Source organism: Scyliorhinus torazame, chromosome 4 (genome assembly GCF_047496885.1).
Source record: "Scyliorhinus torazame isolate Kashiwa2021f chromosome 4, sScyTor2.1, whole genome shotgun sequence".
NCBI lineage: Eukaryota > Metazoa > Chordata > Chondrichthyes > Carcharhiniformes > Scyliorhinidae > Scyliorhinus > Scyliorhinus torazame.
In genome coordinates, this window is record NC_092710.1 from 305,146,282 (window position 1) to 305,158,704 (window position 12,423).

At 57.1% G+C, this 12,423-nt stretch overlaps 13 non-coding genes and 2 pseudogenes across 13 annotated transcripts; all 15 read left to right on the top strand.

Annotated features, from left to right (window-relative positions):
• Window positions 1–622: 622 nt before the first annotated feature.
• LOC140412716 (5S ribosomal RNA) lies at window positions 623–741 on the top strand. Its single transcript, XR_011941904.1, has one exon. It is a non-coding gene; the product is annotated as a 5S ribosomal RNA (ribosomal RNA).
• Window positions 742–1,435: 694 nt separating this feature from the next.
• Window positions 1,436–1,554, top strand: LOC140412717 (5S ribosomal RNA). Its single transcript, XR_011941905.1, has one exon. It is a non-coding gene; the product is annotated as a 5S ribosomal RNA (ribosomal RNA).
• Window positions 1,555–2,244: 690 nt separating this feature from the next.
• Window positions 2,245–2,363, top strand: LOC140412718 (5S ribosomal RNA). Its single transcript, XR_011941906.1, has one exon. It is a non-coding gene; the product is annotated as a 5S ribosomal RNA (ribosomal RNA).
• Window positions 2,364–3,057: 694 nt separating this feature from the next.
• On the top strand, window positions 3,058–3,166 carry LOC140415635 (5S ribosomal RNA; annotated as a pseudogene).
• Window positions 3,167–3,860: 694 nt separating this feature from the next.
• On the top strand, window positions 3,861–3,979 carry LOC140412719 (5S ribosomal RNA). The gene has a single exon (XR_011941907.1). It is a non-coding gene; the product is annotated as a 5S ribosomal RNA (ribosomal RNA).
• Window positions 3,980–4,673: 694 nt separating this feature from the next.
• LOC140412720 (5S ribosomal RNA) lies at window positions 4,674–4,792 on the top strand. Its single transcript, XR_011941908.1, has one exon. It is a non-coding gene; the product is annotated as a 5S ribosomal RNA (ribosomal RNA).
• A 694-nt stretch (window positions 4,793–5,486) lies between these two features.
• On the top strand, window positions 5,487–5,605 carry LOC140414885 (5S ribosomal RNA). Its single transcript, XR_011944011.1, has one exon. It is a non-coding gene; the product is annotated as a 5S ribosomal RNA (ribosomal RNA).
• A 694-nt stretch (window positions 5,606–6,299) lies between these two features.
• Window positions 6,300–6,418, top strand: LOC140414553 (5S ribosomal RNA). The gene has a single exon (XR_011943691.1). It is a non-coding gene; the product is annotated as a 5S ribosomal RNA (ribosomal RNA).
• A 690-nt stretch (window positions 6,419–7,108) lies between these two features.
• On the top strand, window positions 7,109–7,227 carry LOC140412722 (5S ribosomal RNA). Its single transcript, XR_011941910.1, has one exon. It is a non-coding gene; the product is annotated as a 5S ribosomal RNA (ribosomal RNA).
• Window positions 7,228–7,921: 694 nt separating this feature from the next.
• On the top strand, window positions 7,922–8,040 carry LOC140414002 (5S ribosomal RNA). The gene has a single exon (XR_011943150.1). It is a non-coding gene; the product is annotated as a 5S ribosomal RNA (ribosomal RNA).
• A 694-nt stretch (window positions 8,041–8,734) lies between these two features.
• LOC140414555 (5S ribosomal RNA) lies at window positions 8,735–8,853 on the top strand. The gene has a single exon (XR_011943693.1). It is a non-coding gene; the product is annotated as a 5S ribosomal RNA (ribosomal RNA).
• Window positions 8,854–9,543: 690 nt separating this feature from the next.
• Window positions 9,544–9,662, top strand: LOC140412723 (5S ribosomal RNA). Its single transcript, XR_011941911.1, has one exon. It is a non-coding gene; the product is annotated as a 5S ribosomal RNA (ribosomal RNA).
• Window positions 9,663–10,356: 694 nt separating this feature from the next.
• On the top strand, window positions 10,357–10,475 carry LOC140412724 (5S ribosomal RNA). The gene has a single exon (XR_011941912.1). It is a non-coding gene; the product is annotated as a 5S ribosomal RNA (ribosomal RNA).
• Window positions 10,476–11,169: 694 nt separating this feature from the next.
• LOC140415636 (5S ribosomal RNA) lies at window positions 11,170–11,278 on the top strand (annotated as a pseudogene).
• Window positions 11,279–11,972: 694 nt separating this feature from the next.
• LOC140412725 (5S ribosomal RNA) lies at window positions 11,973–12,091 on the top strand. The gene has a single exon (XR_011941913.1). It is a non-coding gene; the product is annotated as a 5S ribosomal RNA (ribosomal RNA).
• The last annotated feature ends 332 nt before the right edge of the window (window positions 12,092–12,423 follow it).

The following is a 12,423-nucleotide window of genomic DNA, read 5'->3' on the forward strand; positions in this document are numbered from 1 at the left end:
TCTCTGCGTCCTCGCCATTCCTCCCAACACTTGCCTGCGGGCTCAACTCAGGCAGGCGGCTTGGTCGGGCCATTCAGCTGCTGCAGCTTTGCCGGGCCTTTGCAACGCAGCACGGTTGGGTGCCTTGGCGTGCTGCACTTTGATGGGCCCGCCAGCTGGCCCGTGTGGCCGCAAGCCAGTGTGTCGGCAGGACGTTCTCCTAGCCTGAAGGCGCCGCATGAATGCAAGTTGTGGCATTGGGGCTGGTGTGGAAAGCGAAGGAAGAGAGAGCTGGCTTGCATTGCCTGCCTGACCCTTGTGCTGGCTGTGCTGAGAGAAGTGCGCAGCGTTGCAATGTGGAAAGGCAGCAGCGTGCAGGCGGCAGGCTGGTGTGAGGTGGGCGGGGCTTGCAGTTTTCCTTGGGGAGGTGGAGAAGAAAAAAGAGAGCTAGGTGGGGACGGCATGAAGGGGAGCGAGTATCAGGCATATAGGCTAGAATTAGCAGGAGAAGGAGAGAAAGAGGAGGAGAAGTAGAAGTAGAAGTAGAAAAAGAGAGAGAAAAAATTGAAAACAACCGGAAAGAAGAAGTGGCGAGGGTGCTAGGGTGGCCAGCTTGAATAGGCGAGAAGACGGTGCTGCAGATGCCTACGGCCATACTAGTCTGAAAACGCCCGATCTCGTCTGATCTCGGAAGCTAAGCAGACTCAGGCCTGGTTAGTACTTGGATGGGAGACCGCCTGGGAATACCAGGTGCAGTAGGCTTTTGCGGCCAGCAGTGACTGCTCACGCCAAGCACTCTCCACACCAGAGGCAGGCCAACCTTTTGCTGCTCTCTGTGTCCTCGCCATTCCTCCCAACACTTGCCTGCGGGCTCAAGTCAGGCAGGCGGCTTGGTCGGGCCATTCAGCTGCTGCAGCTTTGCCGGGCCTTTGCAACGCAGCACGGTTGTGTGCCTTGGCGTGCTGCACTTTGATGGGCACGCCAGCTGGCCCGTGTGGCCGCAAGCCAGTGTGTCGGCAGGACGTTCTCTCTCCTAGCCTGAAGGCGCCGCATGAATGCAAGTTGTGGCATTGGGGCTGGTGTGGAAAGCGAAGGAAGAGAGAGCTGGCTTGCATTGCCTGCCTGACCCTTGTGCTGGCTGTGCTGAGAGAAGTGCGCAGCGTTGCAATGTGGAAAGGCAGCAGCGTGCAGGCGGCAGGCTGGTGTGAGGTAGGCGGGGCTTGCAGTTTTCCTTGAGGAGGTGGAGAAGAAAAAAGAGAGCTCGGTGGGGATGGCATGAAGGGGAGCGAGTATCAGGCATATAGGCTAGAATTAGCAGGAGAAGGAGAGAAAGAGGAGGAGAAGTAGAAGTAGAAGTAGAAAAAGAGAGAGAAAAAATTGAAAACAACCGGAAAGAAGAAGTGGCGAGGGTGCTAGGGTGGCCAGCTTGAATAGGCGAGAAGACGGTGTTGCAGATGCCTACGGCCATACTAGTCTGAAAACGCCCGATCTCGTCTGATCTCGGAAGCTAAGCAGACTCAGGCCTGGTTAGTACTTGGATGGGAGACCGCCTGGGAATACCAGGTGCAGTAGGCTTTTGCGGCCAGCAGAGACTGCTCACGCCAAGCACTCTCCACACCAGAGGCAGGCCAACCTTTTGCTGCTCTCTGCGTCCTCGCCATTCCTCCCAACACTTGCCTGCGGGCTCAACTCAGGCAGGCGGCTTGGTCGGGCCATTCAGCTGCTGCAGCTTTGCCGGGCCTTTGCAACGCAGCACGGTTGGGTGCCTTGGCGTGCTGCACTTTGATGGGCCCGCCAGCTGGCCCGTGTGGCCGCAAGCCAGTGTGTCGGCAGGACGTTCTCCTAGCCTGAAGGCGCCGCATGAATGCAAGTTGTGGCATTGGGGCTGGTGTGGAAAGCGAAGGAAGAGAGAGCTGGCTTGCATTGCCTGCCTGACCCTTGTGCTGGCTGTGCTGAGAGAAGTGCGCAGCGTTGCAATGTGGAAAGGCAGCAGCGTGCAGGCGGCAGGCTGGTGTGAGGTGGGCGGGGCTTGCAGTTTTCCTTGGGGAGGTGGAGAAGAAAAAAGAGAGCTAGGTGGGGACGGCATGAAGGGGAGCGAGTATCAGGCATATAGGCTAGAATTAGCAGGAGAAGGAGAGAAAGAGGAGGAGAAGTAGAAGTAGAAGTAGAAAAAGAGAGAGAAAAAATTGAAAACAACCGGAAAGAAGAAGTGGCGAGGGTGCTAGGGTGGCCAGCTTGAATAGGCGAGAAGACGGTGCTGCAGATGCCTACGGCCATACTAGTCTGAAAACGCCCGATCTCGTCTGATCTCGGAAGCTAAGCAGACTCAGGCCTGGTTAGTACTTGGATGGGAGACCGCCTGGGAATACCAGGTGCAGTAGGCTTTTGCGGCCAGCAGTGACTGCTCACGCCAAGCACTCTCCACACCAGAGGCAGGCCAACCTTTTGCTGCTCTCTGTGTCCTCGCCATTCCTCCCAACACTTGCCTGCGGGCTCAAGTCAGGCAGGCGGCTTGGTCGGGCCATTCAGCTGCTGCAGCTTTGCCGGGCCTTTGCAACGCAGCACGGTTGTGTGCCTTGGCGTGCTGCACTTTGATGGGCACGCCAGCTGGCCCGTGTGGCCGCAAGCCAGTGTGTCGGCAGGACGTTCTCTCTCCTAGCCTGAAGGCGCCGCATGAATGCAAGTTGTGGCATTGGGGCTGGTGTGGAAAGCGAAGGAAGAGAGAGCTGGCTTGCATTGCCTGCCTGACCCTTGTGCTGGCTGTGCTGAGAGAAGTGCGCAGCGTTGCAATGTGGAAAGGCAGCAGCGTGCAGGCGGCAGGCTGGTGTGAGGTAGGCGGGGCTTGCAGTTTTCCTTGAGGAGGTGGAGAAGAAAAAAGAGAGCTCGGTGGGGATGGCATGAAGGGGAGCGAGTATCAGGCATATAGGCTAGAATTAGCAGGAGAAGGAGAGAAAGAGGAGGAGAAGTAGAAGTAGAAGTAGAAAAAGAGAGAGAAAAAATTGAAAACAACCGGAAAGAAGAAGTGGCGAGGGTGCTAGGGTGGCCAGCTTGAATAGGCGAGAAGACGGTGCTGCAGATGCCTACGGCCATACTAGTCTGAAAACGTCTGATCTCGGAAGCTAAGCAGACTCAGGCCTGGTTAGTACTTGGATGGGAGACCGCCTGGGAATACCAGGTGCAGTAGGCTTTTGCGGCCAGCAGAGACTGCTCACGCCAAGCACTCTCCACACCAGAGGCAGGCCAACCTTTTGCTGCTCTCTGCGTCCTCGCCATTCCTCCCAACACTTGCCTGCGGGCTCAACTCAGGCAGGCGGCTTGGTCGGGCCATTCAGCTGCTGCAGCTTTGCCGGGCCTTTGCAACGCAGCACGGTTGTGTGCCTTGGCGTGCTGCACTTTGATGGGCACGCCAGCTGGCCCGTGTGGCCGCAAGCCAGTGTGTCGGCAGGACGTTCTCTCTCCTAGCCTGAAGGCGCCGCATGAATGCAAGTTGTGGCATTGGGGCTGGTGTGGAAAGCGAAGGAAGAGAGAGCTGGCTTGCATTGCCTGCCTGACCCTTGTGCTGGCTGTGCTGAGAGAAGTGCGCAGCGTTGCAATGTGGAAAGGCAGCAGCGTGCAGGCGGCAGGCTGGTGTGAGGTGGGCGGGGCTTGCAGTTTTCCTTGGGGAGGTGGAGAAGAAAAAAGAGAGCTAGGTGGGGACGGCATGAAGGGGAGCGAGTATCAGGCATATAGGCTAGAATTAGCAGGAGAAGGAGAGAAAGAGGAGGAGAAGTAGAAGTAGAAGTAGAAAAAGAGAGAGAAAAAATTGAAAACAACCGGAAAGAAGAAGTGGCGAGGGTGCTAGGGTGGCCAGCTTGAATAGGCGAGAAGACGATGCTGCAGATGCCTACGGCCATACTAGTCTGAAAACGCCCGATCTCGTCTGATCTCGGAAGCTAAGCAGACTCAGGCCTGGTTAGTACTTGGATGGGAGACCGCCTGGGAATACCAGGTGCAGTAGGCTTTTGCGGCCAGCAGTGACTGCTCACGCCAAGCACTCTCCACACCAGAGGCAGGCCAACCTTTTGCTGCTCTCTGCGTCCTCGCCATTCCTCCCAACACTTGCCTGCGGGCTCAACTCAGGCAGGCGGCTTGGTCGGGCCATTCAGCTGCTGCAGCTTTGCCGGGCCTTTGCAACGCAGCACGGTTGTTTGCCTTGGCGTGCTGCACTTTGATGGGCACGCCAGCTGGCCCGTGTGGCCGCAAGCCAGTGTGTCGGCAGGACGTTCTCTCTCCTAGCCTGAAGGCGCCGCATGAATGCAAGTTGTGGCATTGGGGCTGGTGTGGAAAGCGAAGGAAGAGAGAGCTGGCTTGCATTGCCTGCCTGACCCTTGTGCTGGCTGTGCTGAGAGAAGTGCGCAGCGTTGCAATGTGGAAAGGCAGCAGCGTGCAGGCGGCAGGCTGGTGTGAGGTAGGCGGGGCTTGCAGTTTTCCTTGAGGAGGTGGAGAAGAAAAAAGAGAGCTCGGTGGGGATGGCATGAAGGGGAGCGAGTATCAGGCATATAGGCTAGAATTAGCAGGAGAAGGAGAGAAAGAGGAGGAGAAGTAGAAGTAGAAGTAGAAAAAGAGAGAGAAAAAATTGAAAACAACCGGAAAGAAGAAGTGGCGAGGGTGCTAGGGTGGCCAGCTTGAATAGGCGAGAAGACGGTGTTGCAGATGCCTACGGCCATACTAGTCTGAAAACGCCCGATCTCGTCTGATCTCGGAAGCTAAGCAGACTCAGGCCTGGTTAGTACTTGGATGGGAGACCGCCTGGGAATACCAGGTGCAGTAGGCTTTTGCGGCCAGCAGAGACTGCTCACGCCAAGCACTCTCCACACCAGAGGCAGGCCAACCTTTTGCTGCTCTCTGCGTCCTCGCCATTCCTCCCAACACTTGCCTGCGGGCTCAACTCAGGCAGGCGGCTTGGTCGGGCCATTCAGCTGCTGCAGCTTTGCCGGGCCTTTGCAACGCAGCACGGTTGTGTGCCTTGGCGTGCTGCACTTTGATGGGCACGCCAGCTGGCCCGTGTGGCCGCAAGCCAGTGTGTCGGCAGGACGTTCTCTCTCCTAGCCTGAAGGCGCCGCATGAATGCAAGTTGTGGCATTGGGGCTGGTGTGGAAAGCGAAGGAAGAGAGAGCTGGCTTGCATTGCCTGCCTGACCCTTGTGCTGGCTGTGCTGAGAGAAGTGCGCAGCGTTGCAATGTGGAAAGGCAGCAGCGTGCAGGCGGCAGGCTGGTGTGAGGTAGGCGGGGCTTGCAGTTTTCCTTGAGGAGGTGGAGAAGAAAAAAGAGAGCTCGGTGGGGATGGCATGAAGGGGAGCGAGTATCAGGCATATAGGCTAGAATTAGCAGGAGAAGGAGAGAAAGAGGAGGAGAAGTAGAAGTAGAAGTAGAAAAAGAGAGAGAAAAAATTGAAAACAACCGGAAAGAAGAAGTGGCGAGGGTGCTAGGGTGGCCAGCTTGAATAGGCGAGAAGACGGTGCTGCAGATGCCTACGACCATACTAGTCTGAAAACGCCCGATCTCGTCTGATCTCGGAAGCTAAGCAGACTCAGGCCTGGTTAGTACTTGGATGGGAGACCGCCTGGGAATACCAGGTGCAGTTGGCTTTTGCGGCCAGCAGAGACTGCTCACGCCAAGCACTCTCCACACCAGAGGCAGGCCAACCTTTTGCTGCTCTCTGCGTCCTCGCCATTCCTCCCAACACTTGCCTGCGGGCTCAACTCAGGCAGGCGGCTTGGTCGGGCCATTCAGCTGCTGCAGCTTTGCCGGGCCTTTGCAACGCAGCACGGTTGTGTGCCTTGGCGTGCTGCACTTTGATGGGCACGCCAGCTGGCCCGTGTGGCCGCAAGCCAGTGTGTCGGCAGGACGTTCTCTCTCCTAGCCTGAAGGCGCCGCATGAATGCAAGTTGTGGCATTGGGGCTGGTGTGGAAAGCGAAGGAAGAGAGAGCTGGCTTGCATTGCCTGCCTGACCCTTGTGCTGGCTGTGCTGAGAGAAGTGCGCAGCGTTGCAATGTGGAAAGGCAGCAGCGTGCAGGCGGCAGGCTGGTGTGAGGTGGGCGGGGCTTGCAATTTTCCTTGGGGAGGTGGAGAAGAAAAAAGAGAGCTAGGTGGGGACGGCATGAAGGGGAGCGAGTATCAGGCATATAGGCTAGAATTAGCAGGAGAAGGAGAGAAAGAGGAGGAGAAGTAGAAGTAGAAGTAGAAAAAGAGAGAGAAAAAATTGAAAACAACCGGAAAGAAGAAGTGGCGAGGGTGCTAGGGTGGCCAACTTGAATAGGCGAGAAGACGGTGCTGCAGATGCCTACGGCCGTACTAGTCTGAAAACGCCCGATCTCGTCTGATCTCGGAAGCTAAGCAGACTCAGGCTTGGTTAGTACTTGGATGGGAGACCGCCTGGGAATACCAGGTGCAGTAGGCTTTTGCGGCCAGCAGAGACTGCTCACGCCAAGCACTCTCCACACCAGAGGCAGGCCAACCTTTTGCTGCTCTCTGCGTCCTCGCCATTCCTCCCAACACTTGCCTGCGGGCTCAACTCAGGCAGGCGGCTTGGTCGGGCCATTCAGCTGCTGCAGCTTTGCCGGGCCTTTGCAACGCAGCACGGTTGGGTGCCTTGGCGTGCTGCACTTTGATGGGCCCGCCAGCTGGCCCGTGTGGCCGCAAGCCAGTGTGTCGGCAGGACGTTCTCCTAGCCTGAAGGCGCCGCATGAATGCAAGTTGTGGCATTGGGGCTGGTGTGGAAAGCGAAGGAAGAGAGAGCTGGCTTGCATTGCCTGCCTGACCCTTGTGCTGGCTGTGCTGAGAGAAGTGCGCAGCGTTGCAATGTGGAAAGGCAGCAGCGTGCAGGCGGCAGGCTGGTGTGAGGTGGGCGGGGCTTGCAGTTTTCCTTGGGGAGGTGGAGAAGAAAAAAGAGAGCTAGGTGGGGACGGCATGAAGGGGAGCGAGTATCAGGCATATAGGCTAGAATTAGCAGGAGAAGGAGAGAAAGAGGAGGAGAAGTAGAAGTAGAAGTAGAAAAAGAGAGAGAAAAAATTGAAAACAACCGGAAAGAAGAAGTGGCGAGGGTGCTAGGGTGGCCAGCTTGAATAGGCGAGAAGACGGTGCTGCAGATGCCTACGGCCATACTAGTCTGAAAACGCCCGATCTCGTCTGATCTCGGAAGCTAAGCAGACTCAGGCCTGGTTAGTACTTGGATGGGAGACCGCCTGGGAATACCAGGTGCAGTAGGCTTTTGCGGCCAGCAGTGACTGCTCACGCCAAGCACTCTCCACACCAGAGGCAGGCCAACCTTTTGCTGCTCTCTGTGTCCTCGCCATTCCTCCCAACACTTGCCTGCGGGCTCAACTCAGGCAGGCGGCTTGGTCGGGCCATTCAGCTGCTGCAGCTTTGCCGGGCCTTTGCAACGCAGCACGGTTGTGTGCCTTGGCGTGCTGCACTTTGATGGGCACGCCAGCTGGCCCGTGTGGCCGCAAGCCAGTGTGTCGGCAGGACGTTCTCTCTCCTAGCCTGAAGGCGCCGCATGAATGCAAGTTGTGGCATTGGGGCTGGTGTGGAAAGCGAAGGAAGAGAGAGCTGGCTTGCATTGCCTGCCTGACCCTTGTGCTGGCTGTGCTGAGAGAAGTGCGCAGCGTTGCAATGTGGAAAGGCAGCAGCGTGCAGGCGGCAGGCTGGTGTGAGGTAGGCGGGGCTTGCAGTTTTCCTTGAGGAGGTGGAGAAGAAAAAAGAGAGCTCGGTGGGGATGGCATGAAGGGGAGCGAGTATCAGGCATATAGGCTAGAATTAGCAGGAGAAGGAGAGAAAGAGGAGGAGAAGTAGAAGTAGAAGTAGAAAAAGAGAGAGAAAAAATTGAAAACAACCGGAAAGAAGAAGTGGCGAGGGTGCTAGGGTGGCCAGCTTGAATAGGCGAGAAGACGGTGCTGCAGATGCCTACGGCCATACTAGTCTGAAAACGCCCGATCTCGTCTGATCTCGGAAGCTAAGCAGACTCAGGCCTGGCTAGTACTTGGATGGGAGACCGCCTGGGAATACCAGGTGCAGTTGGCTTTTGCGGCCAGCAGAGACTGCTCACGCCAAGCACTCTCCACACCAGAGGCAGGCCAACCTTTTGCTGCTCTCTGCGTCCTCGCCATTCCTCCCAACACTTGCCTGCGGGCTCAACTCAGGCAGGCGGCTTGGTCGGGCCATTCAGCTGCTGCAGCTTTGCCGGGCCTTTGCAACGCAGCACGGTTGTGTGCCTTGGCGTGCTGCACTTTGATGGGCACGCCAGCTGGCCCGTGTGGCCGCAAGCCAGTGTGTCGGCAGGACGTTCTCTCTCCTAGCCTGAAGGCGCCGCATGAATGCAAGTTGTGGCATTGGGGCTGGTGTGGAAAGCGAAGGAAGAGAGAGCTGGCTTGCATTGCCTGCCTGACCCTTGTGCTGGCTGTGCTGAGAGAAGTGCGCAGCGTTGCAATGTGGAAAGGCAGCAGCGTGCAGGCGGCAGGCTGGTGTGAGGTGGGCGGGGCTTGCAATTTTCCTTGGGGAGGTGGAGAAGAAAAAAGAGAGCTAGGTGGGGACGGCATGAAGGGGAGCGAGTATCAGGCATATAGGCTAGAATTAGCAGGAGAAGGAGAGAAAGAGGAGGAGAAGTAGAAGTAGAAGTAGAAAAAGAGAGAGAAAAAATTGAAAACAACCGGAAAGAAGAAGTGGCGAGGGTGCTAGGGTGGCCAACTTGAATAGGCGAGAAGACGGTGCTGCAGATGCCTACGGCCGTACTAGTCTGAAAACGCCCGATCTCGTCTGATCTCGGAAGCTAAGCAGACTCAGGCTTGGTTAGTACTTGGATGGGAGACCGCCTGGGAATACCAGGTGCAGTAGGCTTTTGCGGCCAGCAGAGACTGCTCACGCCAAGCACTCTCCACACCAGAGGCAGGCCAACCTTTTGCTGCTCTCTGCGTCCTCGCCATTCCTCCCAACACTTGCCTGCGGGCTCAACTCAGGCAGGCGGCTTGGTCGGGCCATTCAGCTGCTGCAGCTTTGCCGGGCCTTTGCAACGCAGCACGGTTGGGTGCCTTGGCGTGCTGCACTTTGATGGGCCCGCCAGCTGGCCCGTGTGGCCGCAAGCCAGTGTGTCGGCAGGACGTTCTCCTAGCCTGAAGGCGCCGCATGAATGCAAGTTGTGGCATTGGGGCTGGTGTGGAAAGCGAAGGAAGAGAGAGCTGGCTTGCATTGCCTGCCTGACCCTTGTGCTGGCTGTGCTGAGAGAAGTGCGCAGCGTTGCAATGTGGAAAGGCAGCAGCGTGCAGGCGGCAGGCTGGTGTGAGGTGGGCGGGGCTTGCAGTTTTCCTTGGGGAGGTGGAGAAGAAAAAAGAGAGCTAGGTGGGGACGGCATGAAGGGGAGCGAGTATCAGGCATATAGGCTAGAATTAGCAGGAGAAGGAGAGAAAGAGGAGGAGAAGTAGAAGTAGAAGTAGAAAAAGAGAGAGAAAAAATTGAAAACAACCGGAAAGAAGAAGTGGCGAGGGTGCTAGGGTGGCCAGCTTGAATAGGCGAGAAGACGGTGCTGCAGATGCCTACGGCCATACTAGTCTGAAAACGCCCGATCTCGTCTGATCTCGGAAGCTAAGCAGACTCAGGCCTGGTTAGTACTTGGATGGGAGACCGCCTGGGAATACCAGGTGCAGTAGGCTTTTGCGGCCAGCAGTGACTGCTCACGCCAAGCACTCTCCACACCAGAGGCAGGCCAACCTTTTGCTGCTCTCTGTGTCCTCGCCATTCCTCCCAACACTTGCCTGCGGGCTCAACTCAGGCAGGCGGCTTGGTCGGGCCATTCAGCTGCTGCAGCTTTGCCGGGCCTTTGCAACGCAGCACGGTTGTGTGCCTTGGCGTGCTGCACTTTGATGGGCACGCCAGCTGGCCCGTGTGGCCGCAAGCCAGTGTGTCGGCAGGACGTTCTCTCTCCTAGCCTGAAGGCGCCGCATGAATGCAAGTTGTGGCATTGGGGCTGGTGTGGAAAGAGAAGGAAGAGAGAGCTGGCTTGCATTGCCTGCCTGACCCTTGTGCTGGCTGTGCTGAGAGAAGTGCGCAGCGTTGCAATGTGGAAAGGCAGCAGCGTGCAGGCGGCAGGCTGGTGTGAGGTAGGCGGGGCTTGCAGTTTTCCTTGAGGAGGTGGAGAAGAAAAAAGAGAGCTCGGTGGGGATGGCATGAAGGGGAGCGAGTATCAGGCATATAGGCTAGAATTAGCAGGAGAAGGAGAGAAAGAGGAGGAGAAGTAGAAGTAGAAGTAGAAAAAGAGAGAGAAAAAATTGAAAACAACCGGAAAGAAGAAGTGGCGAGGGTGCTAGGGTGGCCAGCTTGAATAGGCGAGAAGACGGTGCTGCAGATGCCTACGGCCATACTAGTCTGAAAACGCCCGATCTCGTCTGATCTCGGAAGCTAAGCAGACTCAGGCCTGGTTAGTACTTGGATGGGAGACCGCCTGGGAATACCAGGTGCAGTAGGCTTTTGCGGCCAGCAGTGACTGCTCACGCCAAGCACTCTCCACACCAGAGGCAGGCCAACCTTTTGCTGCTCTCTGTGTCCTCGCCATTCCTCCCAACACTTGCCTGCGGGCTCAACTCAGGCAGGCGGCTTGGTCGGGCCATTCAGCTGCTGCAGCTTTGCCGGGCCTTTGCAACGCAGCACGGTTGTGTGCCTTGGCGTGCTGCACTTTGATGGGCACGCCAGCTGGCCCGTGTGGCCGCAAGCCAGTGTGTCGGCAGGACGTTCTCTCTCCTAGCCTGAAGGCGCCGCATGAATGCAAGTTGTGGCATTGGGGCTGGTGTGGAAAGCGAAGGAAGAGAGAGCTGGCTTGCATTGCCTGCCTGACCCTTGTGCTGGCTGTGCTGAGAGAAGTGCGCAGCGTTGCAATGTGGAAAGGCAGCAGCGTGCAGGCGGCAGGCTGGTGTGAGGTAGGCGGGGCTTGCAGTTTTCCTTGAGGAGGTGGAGAAGAAAAAAGAGAGCTCGGTGGGGATGGCATGAAGGGGAGCGAGTATCAGGCATATAGGCTAGAATTAGCAGGAGAAGGAGAGAAAGAGGAGGAGAAGTAGAAGTAGAAGTAGAAAAAGAGAGAGAAAAAATTGAAAACAACCGGAAAGAAGAAGTGGCGAGGGTGCTAGGGTGGCCAGCTTGAATAGGCGAGAAGACGGTGCTGCAGATGCCTACGGCCATACTAGTCTGAAAACGTCTGATCTCGGAAGCTAAGCAGACTCAGGCCTGGTTAGTACTTGGATGGGAGACCGCCTGGGAATACCAGGTGCAGTAGGCTTTTGCGGCCAGCAGAGACTGCTCACGCCAAGCACTCTCCACACCAGAGGCAGGCCAACCTTTTGCTGCTCTCTGCGTCCTCGCCATTCCTCCCAACACTTGCCTGCGGGCTCAACTCAGGCAGGCGGCTTGGTCGGGCCATTCAGCTGCTGCAGCTTTGCCGGGCCTTTGCAACGCAGCACGGTTGTGTGCCTTGGCGTGCTGCACTTTGATGGGCACGCCAGCTGGCCCGTGTGGCCGCAAGCCAGTGTGTCGGCAGGACGTTCTCTCTCCTAGCCTGAAGGCGCCGCATGAATGCAAGTTGTGGCATTGGGGCTGGTGTGGAAAGCGAAGGAAGAGAGAGCTGGCTTGCATTGCCTGCCTGACCCTTGTGCTGGCTGTGCTGAGAGAAGTGCGCAGCGTTGCAATGTGGAAAGGCAGCAGCGTGCAGGCGGCAGGCTGGTGTGAGGTGGGCGGGGCTTGCAGTTTTCCTTGGGGAGGTGGAGAAGAAAAAAGAGAGCTAGGTGGGGACGGCATGAAGGGGAGCGAGTATCAGGCATATAGGCTAGAATTAGCAGGAGAAGGAGAGAAAGAGGAGGAGAAGTAGAAGTAGAAGTAGAAAAAGAGAGATAAAAAATTGAAAACAACCGGAAAGAAGAAGTGGCGAGGGTGCTAGGGTGGCCAACTTGAATAGGCGAGAAGACGGTGCTGCAGATGCCTACGGCCATACTAGTCTGAAAACGCCCGATCTCGTCTGATCTCGGAAGCTAAGCAGACTCAGGCCTGGTTAGTACTTGGATGGGAGACCGCCTGGGAATACCAGGTGCAGTAGGCTTTTGCGGCCAGCAGAGACTGCTCACGCCAAGCACTCTCCACACCAGAGGCAGGCCAACCTTTTGCTGCTCTCTGCGTCCTCGCCATTCCTCCCAACACTTGCCTGCGGGCTCAACTCAGGCAGGCGGCTTGGTCGGGCCATTCAGCTGCTGCAGCTTTGCCGGGCCTTTGCAACGCAGCACGGTTGTGTGCCTTGGCGTGCTGCACTTTGATGGGCACGCCAGCTGGCCCGTGTGGCCGCAAGCCAGTGTGTCGGCAGGACGTTCTCTCTCCTAGCCTGAAGGCGCCGCATGAATGCAAGTTGTGGCATTGGGGCTGGTGTGGAAAGCGAAG